General features: G+C 36.0%; 1 protein-coding gene across 22 annotated transcripts in view; it reads left to right on the top strand.

Moving 5' to 3' along the window:
• Positions 1–21,369, top strand: part of LMNTD1 (lamin tail domain containing 1) — a 509,230-nt gene that overhangs the window by 221,110 nt on the left and 266,751 nt on the right. The window lies entirely within an intron of this gene.

Below are 21,369 nucleotides of genomic sequence, written 5' to 3'. Positions count from 1 at the left end.
GCACAAAATGAGGTCAAAGAGGTTGGCAGAGGTAAGTGGGTTACAGGGTCATTTGGGCTATTTTATTAAATTTTTTTTTTAAATGTTCATTTATTTTTGAGAGAGAGAGAGCATGAACAGGAGAGGAACAGAGAGGGAGACACAGAATCTGAAGCAGGCTCCAGGCTCCAGACTCACGCTGAGCTGTCAGCACAGAGTCTGAAGCAGGGCTCGAATTCACCAACATCATGACCTGAGCCAAAGTCGGATGCCTAACCGACTGAGCCACCCAGGTGCCCCTCTTTGGGCTATTTTAGAGACTTCAGGTTTTCTTCTTAGGGAGTGTGAGAGATTGGAGGATTCTGAGCAGAGGAGTGGTATGATCTCACTTATGTTTTGAAAGCTTACTTTGGAGGAGAGTTCCACCTCTGTCATTACAGTGTGAGGAGTTCCACAGATCCACTCCCCATGGAAACTAGTGAAAATTATTTTTAAATCAACCAGTTAAGGTCTCTCTGGAAATGACCCAGAGAACATATAGCAAAATAAAGACACATTTATTCAAGAAAATCTACCAAAACTTGGTAAGAACTGCAATTGTCTGTGGCATTTGAACCAAGACCCGCAATCTCCCAACTCTCAGCTCAGTGAGATGGAAACTCCAGAATGGTACTATCTTAAACACAGGGCTCACTTTCCGGTCAGCTCATAGTTGGAGGGCTATCATTTCAGGAGGAGCAGTGCCTAAGCATTTCTCATCTGTTTCCAGTTACCTGTTGCTGAGGCTAAGTCCCAGGTTAGTATCTTTTTCCTACCCAGCCCCCACTCAGCCCACTCACGGGATGGAGGCTATACTTTGAACATGGCACCATTGAGAATATGGAGACTCTGATTGCTCTTTCATTGTGTGGAATAGAAGTTCCATGCTGAGAGAAGCCAGCTGAGCAGACCTAGGGCTGTTGTCCCGCAGAGTGCTCAACTCCTAAAGTGGGGAGTCACTCAGGGAGATTTGCATCATTGTCTCCACCCCTAATATCAATGCCATGGCTCAGAGATTTGAGGAAAAGCAGACCATAAAACAGACAACTTGAAATCTTTCCTCAAAGGATTCACTTCATTTGCAACAGTGTAGAGAAGTTCAAGCCTAAAGTGATTCAAAAGCAGTGGCAGTTGTGGCAAAATTCCTCCAAGTAGGAGGAGACTGATAGATTCTTTGGTGATAAGCATTAAACTGGATGTAGGTCAGCTAGTTTTCCAGAGAGCTGGGAAGAGACAGCTGGGAAAAGCCCTCCTGGGCTCAGAACAAAGCTCATACACTGACTTTGGGAATTATCCCTTCAAAGGTGTCAAATTCTGATTGGATCAGTCTATGAAGTGATTTATGACACAAAGCACTGTTGAAAACAACACAGCAGTCAGCCTACAATTAGTGGAGCTTAACAACTGGGTGTGGTCAGGGAAACAGACAAAGAGAGCCCTGACAAAACCACTGTCATCCCAGAATAACAGTGTACCTCAGAGAAACATGGGACACCATTAAGTGCACCAACATCAATGTAATGGGAATACCAGAAGGAGAGGAGAGAGAAAAGGAGAAGGGAAATATTTGAAACAATAATGACTGAAAGCTAATGAAATTTAAAATGTAATTTATGCAGCCAGGAATCTTACTGAACTCCAAGTAGGATAAATACAAAGAAATATAAAAATAGACATGTCAGCAAAAATATTGAAAGCCAAAGACAGAAAATCTGGAAAGCAGGGAGAGAAAAATGACTTCTCATTTACAGGCACTGCAATTAGATTAACAGCTGACCTAGAAACAAAGGCGGCCAAAGACAGTGGGATGATATACTTGAAGTGCTCAATGGGAAAAAAAAAAAAAAAAAAAAAAAAAAAAGTCAATTAAGAATCCTGTATCCAGCAAAGCTTTTTTTTTTTAAATGAAAGTGAAATAGACATCCCAGAAAAACAAAATCTAAGCAAATTTTCTACTAGCAGACTTTGCTTGCAAGAAATACTAAAGGAAGTTCTTTAGACTGAAAGCAAGTTACCCCCAGATGGTAATTAAAATACACATGAAAAAAAGAGCACTAATATGAATAATTATATAATTATAAAAGGAAGTATAAATGCACATTTTTCTTTCTGTTCTTAACAGATTTAAAAAGTAATTGTATAAAGTGATGTACAAAAATAATTATATGTCAAACACATTATGTGTTTAGAGGACTATGACATATAAAAATGTGATATAATTGCCAATAATAGTATAAAGGAGACAGGTGGTAGCAAAGTGTATTAGGCTTAGGAAATGACTCCAAATGGTAACTCATATTTACAAGAAAAAATGAAAAGTGCTGAAAATGATAAATAAAAGTTTAAGATAATGAAAACTGTGAGTATATACTTGCTATTCTTTTTTCTTCTCGGCTTCTTTAAAAGACATAAAATTACATAAAGTAATAATTATAATGATGTAGTTATGGGCTTGTAACATTTATGGATGTAATACTTATAGCAACAATACCACAAAAAAGGGGGAAGGCAATAGGATTATATAGCAGTAATATTATTATAACTCACGAGAATTAAATTTGTGTAAAATTGGAACAGTGTTTAATAAGATAAGGTAGGCCCTAGAGCAACCACTAAGGAAATAACTCAAAATAATATGGTGGAAAAAATCATTAGAGAAATTAAAATGATACACTAGAAAATATTCACTTAACACAAAGGAAAGCAGTGCAGGAGAAATAAAGTAACAAAAACAAAGACAGATAAATAGAAAAACAGTTGAATAGCAGATATAAATCCAATTATTTAATAATTAAATTAAAATAAAATGGATTAAATAGTTCTGTCAAAAGTCAGAGATTGTTAGATTGGATTAAAAAAACAAGTACAATTTAACTATATTCTGTCTGTAGGAGATACATTTTAGATTAAAAAATTCAGTAGGTTGATGGTAAAAGGATGAAAAAAAGATACATCATACAAATAGCACTCACAGGAAATCTGTAGTATCAGACAAAATAAACCTAAAAACAAAACTTGTTATGAGAGATAAAGAGAGACATTGAATAATGTTGTAATGTATCAGGAATATATAATAATTATAAACATATATGCACTTAATAGCGCACTAAAATACATGAGGCAAAAACTGAAATAGACAATACAATAATAATAGTTGGAAACTTCAATAACCCACTTTCAATAATGGGTAGAGCAGTGAGGCAGAAGATCAATAAGGAAATAAAAGACTTGAACAAAACTATAAACCAACTATACCTAGTAGACATCAATAGAACACTACATACAACAACAGCAGAGTATACATTCCCCTCAAGTGTACATGGAAATTTTTCTAGGAGAGACCATATACTGGGCCATAAAACAAAATCTTAATAAATTGTAAATGGTAAAAATTATAAAAGAATACAAAATATGTTATCTGACCACAATGGAATAAAATTAGAAATCATTAACAGGAAAAAAATTGGAAAACCCTCCAATATGTGGGAACTGAATAACATATTCCTAAGTAACTAATGATTAAAAGAAGAAATTCCAAAAGAAATTATAAAATACTTTGGGATGGATGAAAGTGAAGATACAACATACCAAAACTTATGCAGCTAAAATGATGTTTAGAGGAAAATTTATAGCTGTACACTCCTATTCAAAAAAGATGAAATTTGAAATCAATAACCTAACCTTCCACCTAATACATTGGAAAGAGAAGATCAACTAAACCTAAAGCAAGCAGAAAAAAAAAGAAAAATAAAGATTAAAAAATAAATTAATGAAGTAAAGAATGAAAAAACAATAGAGAAAATCCATAAAAACAAAAGCTGATATTTTCAAAAGGTTAATAAAATTAAGAAACTTTTAGTTAAGTGACCAAGAAAAAAAAAAACATACAGAAGACTAAAATTACTAGAATCAGAAATGAAGAAGGAGACATTACTACCAAACTTAAAGAAATAAAACGGATTATATAGAAAGACTCTGAACAATTAAATGCCAATAAATTAGAAAATTTAGATGAAATGGATAAATTTCTAGAAAGATATAAGAGCTTACTCTGTTTACTATGTATAAAATTTCATGTACAGGGTTAAGGTTGGAAATAGGGAAAGCTGTGAGTTGTAAATGGCAAGACGTGGCTCAATGTGAATGGTACCGGTGGAGGTGGTGAGAAGTGGTCAGCTTCTGGATATATTTGAATGGTAGGGCCATTGAGATCTCGTTATAGATTAGATGTAAGAGAGTCAAAGATGACTCTAAGATTTTTGCTTAGAATAAGCAGGATGTCTTTTCCACGCATTGATAGGGGGGAAACTCTAGGTGGAGTTGTTTTGAGAGTGGACAGGATATTTTTTATTTGCCTCTCTAGACCCACTTTCTGTCCATCTTCATTCTGTTATGTGCCCCAGGAGGCTGGCCTCTACAGAATGCACTGGCTGATCTCTTGCTCTCTACCTTTCCAGCTATGTCCAGTCAATGAGGAATACTGATGAGAGATTTGAGGGAAGGAAGGAGTTGCTTTAAATTGGTTACACTCCTCCACCAAGGGTCAAGTTCCTGTCAGTTGACCTTCTTCACACCTCTTTCTCTTTCTCTCCCTCCCCTAGTAACAAGTGCTCTCCCCCTTTACTCCATTGCCCTTCAGAATTGGTGGGACAACAGCCACCTTTATTGGCACTGGGATATTGCACTAACTTTTGTTGTTTTCCTACACCCTGTAAATAGCCCCTTTATAAAATGGCCCTCAAATAGCTTAAATTAAATATTCCATCTGTTTCTCGCCAGAATTATGACTGATATGGGAAGAAGGTAAGAAATTTGGTTTTACACTTTTGGGCATCCTAAGTCTGAGATATGAAAGGGGAAGTGAGAATAGGCAGTTGAGTATTTGAATCTGCAATTAAGGAGAGTGGTGTAGCCCAGATATAAGAATTTGGGAGTCATTAGAAGAAAGAACATATTTAGAACCAGGAGACTTGATGAGATCATTGATGGAATGAGGAAAGGTTGAGAACAGAAAAGGGCTGAGATGGGGGCCTTGGATATGATAATGTTAAGAGGCTGGATCCATGAGGGGGAACCAGCAAAGGAGACTGAGGGGAAGCAGTAAGGGAGGTAGGAGGAAAACCTCAGGTGTGTTTTGGAAGCTAAATGAGGAATACATGTCAAGGAGAGGAAGTGATCCACTGTGTCAAATGCTACTGAAAGCCAGGTACAAACAGGAGTAAGAATTGGCCACTGAATGTAGCAATGTGGAGGTCGTTGTTGACCTTGGCAAGAACATTTTCACTGGGGAAGGACTGAGTAGTGTGGTTTAAAGAGAATGAGAAGAAATGGAGAGGTCAAGGACAGACAAATTTTGAATTTTGCTACAAATGCGATAGTACATGGTCGGTGGCTAGGGAAAGAAGATAAATTTTGCCTTTGTATTTATTTATTTTGTTCAGATGGGAGAATAACAGTATATTTGCATGCTGTTAAGCATGATTCAGCAGAAAGGAAAAAAGATAATAATGCATGTGTGAAATGAGAGAATTGCTCAAGGATGTCCTGGAATAGGAGAGGGTGAGGTCTAAGGAAAAAGGAGAGGGATTATTTGAGAGAGGTACACAGAGCACAGGGATAGTCTGCTTCAGGAGCACAGAGCACACTGTTCATCTATAGTAACAAATGGGATGGCAGAGTGTGTAGATTCAGAATTTTCTCTTTAGATTGTATGTTTTTAGGAGAGTAGGAAGCAAAGTAGCCAGCTGAGAGTGAGGATAGAAAGGACGGGTTAGAAGTTGAAGAAGTTATAGCTGTTTGCCTTCAAAGGTAAATGCTAGTGACCTGGGGAAATGTAGTTTGAATGCTAGCAGCATCAAGTAATCCCTTAAGGTCCACGGTCATGATTTTAAAGTGGGAGGCAGTTATAGAGTAATCAGAGATTTGGATTTAACAGGACTTAAATTCAGCAAATGAGATTTCATTAAGCAAACTGTGTGGCCTCATGTAAAATGGGAATACTATTTACCATGTGAGTTGCTTTATGCATTAAATGAGATAAGGCAAATAAATACTTAACACAGTGTCTGGTACATAGTAAGTGCACAATAAACTCCTGCTAGAATTATTGGTATTATATAATGTCTATTAAATCTAGAAACTTTTCCAAAGTGGAAATATTTGTTTTAATCACATCTTTGGTTACCAAATACTTCTCTTGGCTAAATGTGATTCAATTCAACTGTCATAGCACATATCTTCTTAGTAGATGGGGATGTAGAGACTACATCTATGTTGACTTTGCAACATTTCACTTCTACTTGGCATAAGACTTCAAAAAATAACTTTTGTGTATCTCTGTGATGCTTCAATTCCCACTGTAGAGCAACAGTTGGAAAGCCTAGCTTCTTCAGTTCCTTAGAGACTTCTGACATTTGATCTTTTTTCTAAATTCTTGGCAATGGCCTTAAGGCAAATAGGAATTGATTGCTTAGATTCGTATAACTTTGAAGACATTCTTTTGTTTCTAGCAATAGTATTCTAAAAGTAGGAATTTCAAACAAGCACAGATAACTTATATGCCTTGCTTGACCTTCCAGATATCATTTCTTTTATATTGGCCATTCATTGTACTATATCATATTACTTTGGCTATATTTACTGTTATTACATTTACTTCAAAGACTTTGAAGAAATCTTAAATGATCCATTGACTAATACTATTCAGTGTAATAATACACTGAATATATTCCTGAAGAGAATTGACATTATCTCTTTGTCAAGATTTTCAGTTTTTTCATTTGGTTCAAGAGAATTTGTACTTGATTATTCAAGCATTTTTCTTATGGCTGCTTTAAAGCCTTATCACATAATTCCAACATATGACTCATGTTGAGGTTGGTGTCGATTGTCTTTTCTCATTCAATTTGGGATTTTCTTGGTGTTGGTGTTGGCAGGTGATTTTTTTCTTTTTTTGTGTGCCTTGGACAAGTTGTCTGTTATATTAGGAGGCTCTGGATCCTATTTAAATCTTTGATTTTAGCAGGTTTAGGTTTAGCACCTAAATGGATCTTGGCTTAGTTATGCATTGTGATTTCAAAGACAGTTTAACTTGTATCTTTTTTATTATTATTATTAAGTAATTTATTTTGAGAGAGTGTGTGTGTGTGAGAGAGAGAGAGAGAGTGGGAAAGGGACAGAGAGAGGAGGAGAGAGAGAATCCCAAGCAGGTTCTGCACTGTCAGCATGGAGCCTGGTGCAGGGTTTGAACCCATGAATGGAGAGATCATGACCTGAGTCAAAATCAAAAGTGGGATGCTTAGCCAACTGAGCCACCCAGGCACCCTGGCAGTTTAATTTTTAGAGCCTTATTTTGATCTGCTTGGTTTGTATGTTGGTAATGGGATTCTCAGTTGTCCCTGAAGGCAATGTCTGAAGAGTGAAGGAATGTCCCCAGGCAAAGCCATTAGGTGTTTCTTAGTCTGGGGAGGGGGGGGGGGCGGGGCGGGCATATATAGTGGCATTTCCTTTTCAGTGCCCCCAAGCTGCCCTGGTGTTTCTGGACAGGGAAGGAGAGTCTTAAGCCCATGGGGACAAAGAACCTTTCAAGTTAGACTGCTTGCTATATAGCTGAGTTCATCTTGCCAATTTCATCCCTACCACTCTCATCTCAATATCTTCATGGAGTAAATGCAGTTTTGCTATAATTCCCCCTTTCCTACACAACAAAATTTGTCATTAATGTGAAGAAGCCTGACAGTATGATTAAATACATAAATATATAGAAAGCATATAATATTTTGATTTAAAAGTTTTTCAAATTGATACAAAAGTTGAATGAAGAACAGTGAGTGCTCATACACTCCTGTCTGGATTCATCTACTGTAGAATTGCCAGATAAAATACAGGAATCCAGTTAAACTTGATGATCTGATTATCATCAGATAAATGATGAACAATTTTTAAATATAAGTGTACATGCAATTTTGGGGACATGTTTACATTAAAAAAATTATTTGTCGTCTGTCTGAAATTCAAATTTAATTGGGCATCCTGTGTTTTTATTTGGTAAATCTGACAACCCTAACTTTCTGTTAATATCTATCCTCACTTGTTCCAATCTTTTCTCTAGATACACTTTTCCTTTGCCAAACCATCTGGGGAACATTTGAAAAATAAAATCCCAAATAGGTTTTGTATGTGTATAAGCAGACCCATCTACTTTTTTAAAGTAGTGCTTGTTATTATATAGCATTATTTCTCACTTCTTGTCTGGTCTAGGTTCTAGGCCAGTTCTAAGTCTACATCCAGGTTAATCACAAACACACTTCAACTCTCATGTTAAAAAATCAGTTGCTGTCACCAGTGAAACAATAACCAAGTGGCCTCTGAACACCTTCCTTCTAGAATTAATACTAAATTATTTCGAGCTAAAGGCAAGCGCTGTATGGAAACTCTTGTACTGATTAAGCACCTACTGTTGCTTGGTTCTTATAGACTATCTAGATTATCTCAGTTTCTCTAGTATGAGAGATTTTACCCCAATTTTCCTTTGTTTAGACATATCTATATTCATAAGTACTTTAATGTAATGATTAAAAGCACAAGCCTAAGAGTCAGGTAGCCATGGGTTAAAATCCTGCCTCCTATAGTTACAGTTAGTTCAAAGATATTACTTAACTTCTTTGTGTCTTATTTTTCTCTTTGAAAAAAATGAAGTAAAGTATCCACCTCCTGCACTTGTTACAAGATTTAGGCCAGCCCTGTGCTAGGTACATAGTAAATGGTCAATTATCTTGGAGCTCTTTACCATAATTTACCAGACATTCTCAGAGGCCAGTTTTATATTATGTATTCCTTATCTTTCCCTAGGAAGAATTTCCACACTGGTTTGAATACTTCTAAACCATAGCTACTGCTTGCAACATTCTTATTACAGTATGTATAGGTAGCACATACAAAACCAGAATAGAGGTTAAAAGGGATGAAGTCTCAATTGTATTCTTAAACCCATCAACACAGGTCATTCAGCTTTTCTATCAATTTGAAAAACTTTTAAATAAAAATATTGTATGCTTTCTATATATTTATGTATTTAATCATACTGTCAGGCTTCTTCACATCTAAAGAGAAGAATAGCAGAAAACATATTTGGCTCCATTACTGACCATACAGTGTATATGTGTGTTTGTATGCATGTGTGTGTGTATGTGTGTGTGTGTGTGTGTGTGTGTGTACACATGCATGTGCCAAGTTGAAAAACCCATATATATGTATATATATTAATATAGATATATTGACATCATATATGGGAAATGATCTTTCCTTCATACTTCATATGAGTCAGATGCTTAGGAGATCAATGTGCCCAGTTTGAGGGATCAGGCCTTTAAAAGAATGTAGAGAAACTGGAAAATATACAGAGAAGAGAATAAAAAATATGCAAATGATATATGAAAAAAAGTCAAAAATTGAAGCTGTTTAGTTTTAAGAAGATCAAGGATGACCTGGTTTGTTTTCAAGAATAAGAAGGGCTTTCCATGAAGACTCTGATCAGTTTTTCCTTGTGTCCACAGAGACCAAACAGGAGGAAAGGAGTACATTAAAACAGTGTATATTTTTAAATTTTGTATAAAGAAGAACTTCTAGCAAGCTTAGTGGTAAAATAACAGACTGGACTGCTCAGTTAGTTATGAGGTCTGTAATAGAGAAGTTTTGCCTTAAAGCTTTGTAGATAATCCCCAGACCTGGTATTTTCAATTTGACTTCTACCTGAACCAGGGGGCTGCACCAGATGAATGCTGAAGGTTCTTTATAGCTTTGGAATATAACTAGAAAATAGCAAGGAGCTGCGTGTACATATGAGATATGTTGCATGATTAAAAATCTGTTAAAAAAATCAACTATCAAAGAGATGGATCGGCCACAGTGTGGAGGCAAGTGTTTTAGCATGCTCTGGCTGTCACACAAAGCACAACTTGAGACCCATCAATCAGCTTCTAACAGACAATTCCAGGTCAGCCAGACTGACGGGATTTTTAGTGTTGATTGCATTAGATTTGCATTTGCTATTATGAAAGAGAAAACCAACAATTTCTTAGAACTTAAATTAGTGTGCATGCCTTGACCCATGACCAGTGAAACAAACAAAATAAGAAAGGTTGGCATTAAATTAATAATTCTCAGTATGTATGGGAATGTTTCCCTTACTAAATTCAGAGTGGATTCATTCTAGGAACAATTTTGGTGTAGTGGCTCTCACTTATTATAGATTACTGATTTTCAGTGCTCAACTGCCAAAATACTTTGGCTCATTCTCAAGCCCCAAGAATTGCATACATTATTCCTCTCCTCACGCTCCAGAGCCATTAACAATATCTCCAGATGTTGTTTCTTCACTTTATCTACTTTTTTGTCTCAAGTCTCCAAAGAATTTCTGTATACTAATTACACTGTTGTATATTAATGATGATTCATAGCCATATATTCATTTTCATAATCTTCCCAAAATTGTGTTCCTTTATTTCTTTACCTGGTTGATATGTTTTCTTAATCTGTCATAGTCTCAGATAAGCATCTTCTGCAATTCTGTGTTTCTTCTCTCACCTGCATATGGACTGGCACAGACATTGACAAATGAAATGTATTTCTCAGCCAGTGTTTGTTGTCTCTGACCATATCTAAAGGGCTTGGTTGGGGGCGACTGGGTGGCTCAGTTGATTAAGTGTCCAACTCTTGATTTTGTCTCAGGTCATGATCTCACGGTTTGTGATTTCAAGCCCCACGTTGGGCTTTGCGCTGACAGCATAGAACCTGCTTGAGATTCTCTCTCTCCCTCTCTTTCTCTCTGCCCCTCCCCTACTTGCTTTTTTTCTCTCTCGAAATAAGTAAATAAACATTAAAAAAATAAATAAAGTGCTTGGTTGACTGTATGTAACAGACAAAACAACAACAAAAATAATGCAACAAATCAAAACAAAAACCTCATGAGTAAAACCAGTCAGAACTTTATCACCCACATGAAAAGATCTAAAAGTGAGAAGTCCTGGGCTGGTAAGGCAGACCCAGAGTTATACAGGTGTTGGACTCCTGTCCAGGTACTCTCCCATGCTCAGTACATGGCATCACAGTTCAGGTGGCACCTAGTTTCAGCTATCATATCCACATTCCAAGAGGCAGGATGGAGAAGAAGGAAGGGCTGACATACCTCCTTCAAGAAAATTTTCTGGAAGGGCCACACACTTCTAGTTGATTCTCATTGCCTGGAACATAGGTGGGTAGCCCCTCCTAGCAGCAAAGGAGGTTGGGAAGTGTTGTCTTTTACTCCAGTTGACAATGTGCCCCATCAAAGGCCAGGATTCCATTATGGAGAAAAGAATCATTGGATGATGGACTGGACAATGAGCATCTCCACTCTAGTTCCCAAATGTTGTGTTGACAAGAAGAAGTTCAACCCAAACATAATGACTTAAAATGTCAGTGTGATGGGGCCTTTCCCTTTGGTAACTATGCACCAAGTGCTATGAATTTAATGCTGTGCCATACACAGTTCATTCATTAAGCACTTCATCAAAAAAATCTTCATGAAAACCTGGGAAGAAGGTGATATTATGTCTCAAGGCTACATAATTTCATTTCATAGGTGATAAGACTGAAGAACAGGAAAGATAAGTAACAAGCCACACAGTTAATTCATAGTAAAGTTGGTAATTGAACCCAAGCAGTCAGATCTCTGGGTATATGGCTATCAACCATATTATTGTATTTCTTATAAAGTAGCAGAGGGGCATTGCCTTTCTAAGAATTTTTGAGCATACACCATAGCAGAACTTTCAGGGATTCTGTGAAATTGCCTGTACAATGACAACATACACACGTGTGCATGCATGTAGTCTCCATATTTGAAGAAAATATGGTTCTGCCTTCATTTGGGCATGATATGCAATTTTTAGGAGTCGCTCTGAACTTGGTGGTGGTAACATTCTGCTTCTATTTTATCCTTTATTTGTTAAGTGTTGTCTTTATTTTTCTGCTTACTAGAAATGTGGAACTATGTAACGTTTGTTTTAGTTATCGTTTGTTGCTGCAGTGTGTTCATTTGTTTAATCACTTTAGTCTTATAGTTACCTATGAGAATTAAGATATATTCATGATTCAAGATGATGATGTCAGCCTATTTGGCTGGGAAAGGCCAAGCCATTGTCAGCTCAGGCATAGTACAGATGACAGGCTTATTGTAGGAAATAATATTAGAAGGATTTGGAGGATTGATTTCAGTCTAAAGAAAGATATTCTATTGTTTTGATTGTACAGGAAAAAAAAATCAAAATTTTAGTCACTATATAGTGACAGATGTTTGGCAAATAGTAAAATATACCTTAGTCCTTCTGAGAGTCAAATTAATAGAATGTTACCTTAGGGAGAAACTCATCTCAAAACAATCTGTGTTTTTTTTAAAAATCCATATTTTTTTTCTAACTCACTTATTGTATTTCCTTCATGCAAAATCAAAACCTTCTAGTCAAAGGTTCATTATATAAATATTTGATATCAGTTGATGTGTGAAATAGTCTTCTTTTTAAATAACTGATGGAGGGTAGAGAAGACTTAATGCTTATGGAATTCATTAAGGTTTCAGACTGTTCTGAAAGGGGATTTTCATAGTTATTTTTTTCCATGAGTCATGTTATAGTTTTCCAGAAAGAACTGAAAGAAAATGGAATAAAGATACTGAGATAACTTTTAAAAATGTTTTGTTATAGAAATTGTCAAACATATAAAAAGTAGGGATAAAACTATTATGAATTGACATGGACCCATACCCCAGCTTTAACAGCTATCAACACAGGGCTAATCTGTTTCATTTCCCTTTCCATCCCCATTCCCTTCCCTTCTACATACTGGATTATTTTGGAGTAAATCTCAAACATCATCTCATTTATTTGTTAATACTATACTATGAACTTGTGCAAAATAAGGATTCTTTGGGTTTTCTAAAAACATATTCCCAGGGGCACCTGGGTGGCTCAGTCAGTTAAGCGTTCAACTTCAGCTCAGGTCATGATCTCACAGCTTGTGGGTTCAAGCCCCATGTAGGGCTCTGGGCTGACAGCTGAGAGCCTGGAGCCTGCTTCAGATTCTGTGTCTTCCTGTCTCTCTATGCCCCTCCTCCACTCACACTCTGTCTCTCTCTCTGTCTCAAAAATAAATAAACATTTAAAAAATTAAAAAAAAAACATAATCCCAAACATAATATCACTTCCCAAAACAGTAATAATGGTATTGAGAATATGATATGCTAATTCTATCTCTTTTTCTCTCTGCTTTTTAACAGTTGTATGTTTTAATGAGAGTCCCAGCAAGTTCACATAATTGCATTTTGTTGTTATATCTTTAGTGTTCTTTTAATATATAGGTTCACTTTTCTTTTGTTTATTTTTCTTGCATTTGTTGAGAAAACTTATAGAATATGTTATATTGTGGATTTTGCTAATTTGTGCTCCTGTGGTGTCATTTATTGTGTTCCTTGGTCTCTTGTATTTCTATAAATTGATCAGATTCAGGTTTGATTTTGTTTTTCTTTTTGCAGGTATACCTCATACAGGATTATCTACTTCTTGTTTTAGCATATCAGGAGAGATGTATGCTTATTTGTCTCTCTTTTTGTGATTCATTTTTTTTAAGTAATGTCAGCCAAATCTTTTCATCTTATCAGCTTTTCAGTTAACAATTTTGGTGACTATTTATGATCATCACCTAAATCAATTATTTCATTAGGGGTTGCAAAATTGAAATAATCCAATTTTATAATTTCTTCTTCATTTCTTAGCTAGAATTTTTTCTATAAAGGATAGCTTTTCTTTTTTTTTTTAATGTTTATTTATTTTTGACAGAGAGAGAGAGACAGCATGAGCAGGGGAGGGGCAGAGAGAGAGGGAGACACAGAATCTGAAGCAGTCTCCAGACTCTGAGCTGTCAGCACAGAGCCCGATGTGGGGCTCGAACTTACAGACTGTGAGATCATGACCTAAGCCGAAGTCGGATGCTTAACAGACTGAGCCACCCAAGTGCCCCAAGGATAGCTTTTCTATATCAACTATTTGCTTATCTTGAAGTATAGGAAAGGCATATAAATGCTTGATTCATTCCTTTATCAATCAGAATAATGAGCTAATTCCTTAACATCTGGCAAAAGTTCACCAAGGGACTTCTTAAAAGCATTAGTATAAAAATATTGTAAAAGTATTATTTTATGGTTTTTAAAAACATATTCAATATTTTAGATCTACTGCTATTATTTTTTTTTTCCTTTCTATGCTCAAATTGTCCTATCTTTGGGTGGTGAGAACATTTTTAAGTTAGTTCCTGAGTTCTTTTCAGGATATACTTCAGCAATGAGATGTTCCATGTTCATCTTGTATATTTCCTGCCCTAGATCTGGAATCAGCCATTTCTCCAAGGTTCCTTTTAATGGAGACAGTATTTAGAATCCCGTCTAGTTGCTGAGTTGACTATTGTTTCTAGATCTTTTCAGTAGTCAAAGCTAGGAAAATAGTTGAGAAGTCTACACTATTTCCATTTCAAATTTTGGTTATAGGAATTTTGCTTATTTGATTTATATTTGTATCTTTTCCCCTTTTATTGAAAACCTTAGTTTCTAAATGGAATAATATAATTATTTGTTTTATCTTATAGTTTCAGAAGGATGATATGTTAATACTAACATTATGATTATTGAGTAGAATTTTTTATTACTGAGAATTTTTTTCTTGCATTTATTTCATCCTTAGAATATATCCTACTAGGGATATACAAAAGAATTACTGCTTTAAAGTCACTTTGAGATAAGTCTTCTCTGGGTGATGAAGCCAGAAAACTAAAACAAAAAACAAAAAAAAAAAAAACAAAAAATACCAAAAAAACCACTTGATTATTATTTTCTTTCAGCTTTCTAGGGAGTGGTACTTAAGTTTTGATATTTTAATTATGCAAAAACATTTATATGTTTCCAAAAAAATCTACAAAATATTGTTGAAAATCTAACTTTTATCTCTATCCCTTCACCTAATTCCCATCTCACCTAACGGTAACCATTATTATTAACTTCTGGTTTATCTTGACATTTTTTAGAAAAATGTGTGCATGTGTGTGTATGCATATTGCCCCTATATTTCTTAGTTTTAAAATGGCATAGACTACACATATTGTGTTTCTCAGTTATCGATGTATCTTTGTGATCACAGCTGCACAGTACTCATATTGTAGGTGTGACTTTAGCTTATTCAAATAGTCCACGATTGATGGGCATTTGGGTTCTTCCTAGTCTTTTGCTATTACAGAAATGCTGCAATAAATATGTTTCTTTACCAATTACAATTTATTTGACTAGTACTTTGATAAGTCCTTTATAAAGCAAAGTGATAATCATCCTTCCACATATGACTTTGGTTATCTTACTAGATTGAAAGCTCCCTGAGAATATTTTATTTTATTTTATTTTATTTTATTTTATTTTATTTTATTTTATTCCTGAAATATACAAACAGGAAGCTCAACAATTTGAAAGTATTATGGATTTACTGATTAAGCTATGCAGATTGTGAAAAATACATCAGGAAAACACATACATCTTTTTGGAAAACATATACACATCAATGTGTTTGCTATCTTCAAGATTAGCAAACTAAAGATGTTTTTCTACCAGATAAATTTTTATCTGTATTTTGTTTATAGTAAATTTTCTCTGAACAGAAATTATTTCCAAATAAATGCAGAACAAACTTAAAGAACGGAGTAAGAGAAAGAGTAGCTCTATTTATTGAGCAGCTGCCACACTCAAATTAGTCAAACCACAAAAATTAATTGTGAATCACTAATCTAGGTGCTGAGAATAGTGTTAAACACACAGCATCCTTGTCTCAAGGAGCTTATTTTCTAGTGGAAAGACTCAAGTTGGAAGACACAGATAATAAAGACATAGAGAAATATATAATATATTTTAGGAAACTGATAATGGTTAGAGAGAAATCCTTGGAAAGGGGAGTGGGATGGGATTCAGAGCACCAGTGGTGGGTAGAGCCTTAGGAATGTGTGTTGGTGGATTTGCGGATGGGAAAATAAAGTGGTCCCTTTTTGATTGGGTATGTTTTCTCAGGGAAGCAGTGAGTGGGTGATGAGAGGGTACCAGGTGTAAAGTAGGTGATTTGAAAAGTAGGAATGTAAAGTTAGTAAGCGGATACTATGTTTGGTAAGAAAAGCTGTTCTTCCAGCTCACTTTGCTAAAGGAAATTTGACTGCCTATGATCTGGCCAGGGGGGTTAAGAACATTTTTTTCCCACCCTCATTAAGCTGATTAGTAAAAGAACCAGCACTGGATGGGTAGGCAATCCATAGATTGTAATGTCTAGCCTGTGGCATATCACCTTTGACATGACAGGCAGTGGTTTTAAGCAATCAGTTTCCTTTCTTAGGAATTTAGAATTAGGAAACTAATGAGAATGAGGCAATTAGCAGACAGTGCAGAAACTGAAAGAGCACAGTGAGAGATAGCTATTACCAAGTTGAAGCCCTGACAAGCTGGTTAGAAGAAAGCAAAAACTATGCTTAAGCTGAAGAAATATTTCAGAAAGCACAGAAAGGATGTGCAGAGAGAGGAAAAGATACAAGAGAGATGGAACAAGTTCTGTCTAACTGATTCATTTTCGTGAAAACATTCCAGGCCCAATTCCAAACACATGTTTGCTTGGGGGAATACACTTTGACTTGAATTAGGTTGAGTTGGTATAGCAGACAGCTGCCATCACTGTACCCAACGTCTATTTTCTCTCTTTTTCGTAAGAGCACACTGATTTTTTTCTAGGAAAATTATTCTTTCTTACTAAGGTCCATGAAATTTGATGCAACTGGCCCATGTACTCATTCCATCTGTGGGCACATGACCCATGTTTGGTCAATTATCACTCCCTTAATCACAATGACTCGTTCATAGAAGGCCGCATGACATAATAAAGGCCAATGGAATTCAATTTGGGAGGCATTTGTTGCAACTTTGAAAAAGAGACCTTTGGCTGTGTTTGTTGAGAGGATAGTATAGTGGCTAATTTGCCACCATGTGCAGAGATCTAAAAACTGAATCAAAGAAAAAAAGCAGAGACAAGAAGGAAAAGCAAGACTAAATTAAGATGATGTCGTATGAACTCCCGAATCTATCATGCCTGAAGGTGAAAAATGCAACTGCACCAAGCATAGAAAGGATAGGTCTGATATAATCACAAACCACATATGCTTTTGGTTAGAAAAATATAAGTGACAATGATAGGGATCCAGATTCAGTATACAAAGAAGAAAATTTGTGTCAAACCAATTGGGACCTTATCTTTACACCTCTTCTTCCCATGGATTTTTCTAGCATTTCAGATTTTCTATATCCTGTTATCACTTCAGAAATACTTCTGGTTATTCTTTGCTTGTGTTCCTCTTTGCCGAGGAGGAGATATAGAGAACCAAAGTTGTTCCTTGGTTTTTGAAGCTTACCTATTCCTATTAAAAAGTACTGTTTTAAAAATGTATGTTTACTCTGCCTTCTTACCTGAAAGTCAGGAGTTCTGAGCCCTGAAAGTCAGGGCTGAGTTCAGCCCTGTGACCTTGGGTGGCTCATCATTTTCCACTAGCTTACTGCAACTGTTTTATTTGCAAAAGAGAAGGCACCAGAGCTGACCTCTAAGGCAGGAAGAGAAAAGAACTGGTACGTGTGGTCCCATCTCCTCTCCTCTACTCCCCACTTCAGCCTAGCCCATGAACCACTGAGCCCATATGCAGCCTTAGATAATTCCCATGAGAGAGAAATCCTGTTTGCTTTATCTGCTTTGAGGTTTCTTGAAGCCCTGAAGTCTGTGATACTTCCAAAGAAGAATTGGATGAAATTTAATATTTTATTATCTTTACTTTTATCTCCTACAGATTAACTTCTTTTCATAGATAACTGTCAGCAATCAGGAAAAAAATTTAATCTTACATTTTTAAAGTTTTGTTTAAAAGCTTAATATCAGAGTATAGGCTGTATAAATGAACTCTGACAGAGTCTACCATTAAGTATACTGAAATAAAGAAGTTGTGCCATTACAGAAATAAAGAAATTGTGCCATTACAGTGAATGGTTTGCCAAAAATTCTTTTCTTAAAAGGGTTAAGATTTGAAATGTGAGCTAGAGTGACTGCATTACCCTTCCATAGTTATATAGGTTTAAGATGTGCAGTCATCTATGGCTGCTCTTAACATCGAATCGGTGACCAAAACCTTTGGCTACATTTGTTCCTTCATGAACATTACCATTGCCACCAGGCAGGTCCAGGCCTTTATTATTTTGTGCCTCAAGCATTGAAATATGGTTATAATTTGTCTCTCAGACTAATTATTTTTTCACTTGCCTCATCGTGAACACATGGTCATATTGGCCTTGTTAAGACAATGGATTGTCACAGCATGTCCCAACTGGAAACCAGACTCCATGTCTCAGCTCCACAAACCATGATTTGGTCCATACTATGTTTTTCCTACTGCATTACATGAGCTTTATGCTTAGTTCACAAGATTATGCAGTCAAATAGTATTTATGGGGTAGATTTGTGTTATGGCTGAGTATACAACTATGAATAAGACACTGCCTCTATCATCCCAGAGCTAGTACTTTATTGGGGCAGCCAGTCAAGTAAATAGGAAGCAAGATACACTAGAGTGAACTCTAACATAGGGGAGAACATGGAGAATTATGAGACCCCCAAAGCAGTGGCAGCTCATCCAGTCCTGGAGCCCCAACAAGGCTTGCCTGAGAAGATGGCATCTCACTTGACTCCTATAAGACAAGTAGACTACTCATTGGCCCTACATATGGGAAACAACCTTTTAGGCCCAGCTCAAACCTCAGGCTATGAAATTGCTTCCTTACCACATGGTCAATCCCACTGGTCTCCTGTCCCTATTCTGAGCTGCTATAGCATTCACTCATTTATTCATTCAATAAGCAAATACTTCTTGTGTCCTATTATGTACCAGGAGGTGTCTAGGCCCTGAGATGCAGCAGTGAACAATTAAGTCCTTGCCCTTGGGGAACCTACATTGAAATGAAATGAAGCAGACACTATCAAACAAAGAAATAAATATATAATATATCAGATATGGTAGATGCCGTGAAGAAAACTAAAATGGGATGAGGTAATAGGGGATCTTATTTTAGCTAGGGTGAAGTCCCCCTGCTAAGGTGACATTTGAGTTGAGAGGTACATAAAGTGTGGAGAACTGAGGGAAGAAGTTTGCAGGCTGAAGGAACATCAAGTGCAAAGGTAATGCAACCAGGAGTTGGTTTGGAGTTGTAGGAGCAGCCCTGACTTAGTATTGTTCATTTGACTTCTCATTGAATATCACCTCCAATCGTTATTGCCATTTCAGGTGAAGGCTGAGCTTTTCCTCTCAAACATATTTTCAGTTTATGGAGGCTAAGAACTATAACTTCATCTTCTTTATAATGTTGCTGCTCTTCTCCCTTTATCAGTCCACTGTCTTCATGAGGCTACCAAGAAGTGTTTTACTGACTAATGTTAACTGGGATTTATTTATGTTCTTGATGAATTATATATGTTACTTTCCTTACCTGGCTGATATTAAAAGAGAACATCCCATAAACACTGAAAGAAACGGGTGGGTGGTGAGGAGAAGGGTACAGAAACACAGAAAATATCCTGAGTACCAATTTCAAGATGTGCTTCAAGGGCAAGAACTAGAACACTTGTGGCAATGTTTCTGCAGAGTTTAATGCAGTAGGGATGTACTGGGAACCAGAATTGGATGGACAACTCCAAAAACTGATTTAGTGAATTGTAGTGTGTGGGTTGATTAAGTATTGATCAGTGACCCAGCTCAGGTCCGAAACAGCCTCAGAACTACCTTCTAATAAGCCATAAAGCAAAAGAATTGTTCACTGATTTAACTGGAAATCTCATTGGGGAAGCTGTGAAATCCTTGGGTATAGGAAGTTAAGAAAGTTTGAAAATTCACTTAAATGTTTATCTTTTTAAAAATCAATGCCGCAAATATCACTAAGGTGAATAAGATTAATTAAGGAACAGATGGTTCTGAAAACTCTGAAGCCATTCTTATTTGAGACTCAGGAAGTACCTGATTCGGATTTCATTAGGTATTTTAGGATACGTTTAGCATGTAAAGTCTTTCTTTAGGCGTTGTGTTCAAATGGATCTCATGTTGTAGAGTAGCAGTGCAGTCTCTGGATCCTGCAGATCTGGATCCTCAGGGATCCTAAGGATCCCTGAGGATCCTGTGACATCAAACTATTTTCAAAATGATGCTAAGATTTTATTTTCTATTAAGTATGTCCTGGTGGTAGGGAAATCTGCTGGTGTCTTTGCAGGAACCAAGTAGATAGTACCAGACATTGTGTTCTTCATTACCATGTACTCACAGTTAAAAAAGATGTCTTACTTAAGAATGTCCTTGACAGAGCAGTGAAAATTTATGAAATTTCAGCCCTTAAGTACATATCTTATAAATATTCCATACACATTAAGTACTTCTTCTGCATACCAAAGCTCAATAGTTGTCTAAAGGAAAAATCATTGTTTGAGTTGCAAGCTGAATAACATTTTTACATAAAAGAATATCTACACACTATCATTTTATCAACAACGAATGAAGTGGGTATGTCACTTTAAGGAAAATAACTTACTAGGTGCCAATGATAACATTTAAGCTTTCAAACAAAAATTTGAATTTTTGGAAAATTTGTATCTACCACTGTGAGCTTGAAGTTTCCACAAATTTAAAAGGGACTTTTAGGATGAGATTTACATTTATTACATGAATGTTAACAAATGTGATATTTTGATATTGTTTAATGAAATGTGTCAACATTCCGAAGATCTCCATAACTCATTGAACCAGTAATTTTCAGGTGATGGATGCATGTTGTTTCAAAGCATGCATGTATAAAAGATCCAGTCAAAGTATAATATACACTGGTGAATTTTAACGTAACACAGTATGAAAAGTTCACTGATGTGGTTTCTGATTCCACATTGCAATAACCATTAATAACTTTTCAAGATCCGCTATCGTATCAAAACATATCCACAGTTATCTGAAATGCCATTAAAATGTTCTTCTTTTTCCATCTACACATCTGTGTGAGGCCAGATTTTCTTTATATACACCAACCAAGGCAACACCCAGCAAACACAGAAGGCAGAAGCAGACATGTGGATCTATCTTTAGTTAATCCAAATATCAGAGATATTTGCAAAAATGTGTAAAAATCTTGCTAGATTTTTTATTTTGAAAAATAATTGTTATTTTTCATTAAAAATA

Source organism: Acinonyx jubatus, chromosome B4 (assembly GCF_027475565.1).
Source record: "Acinonyx jubatus isolate Ajub_Pintada_27869175 chromosome B4, VMU_Ajub_asm_v1.0, whole genome shotgun sequence".
NCBI classification, from domain to species: Eukaryota; Metazoa; Chordata; class Mammalia; order Carnivora; family Felidae; genus Acinonyx; species Acinonyx jubatus.
This window is presented reverse-complemented; position numbering and strand designations above follow the sequence as displayed.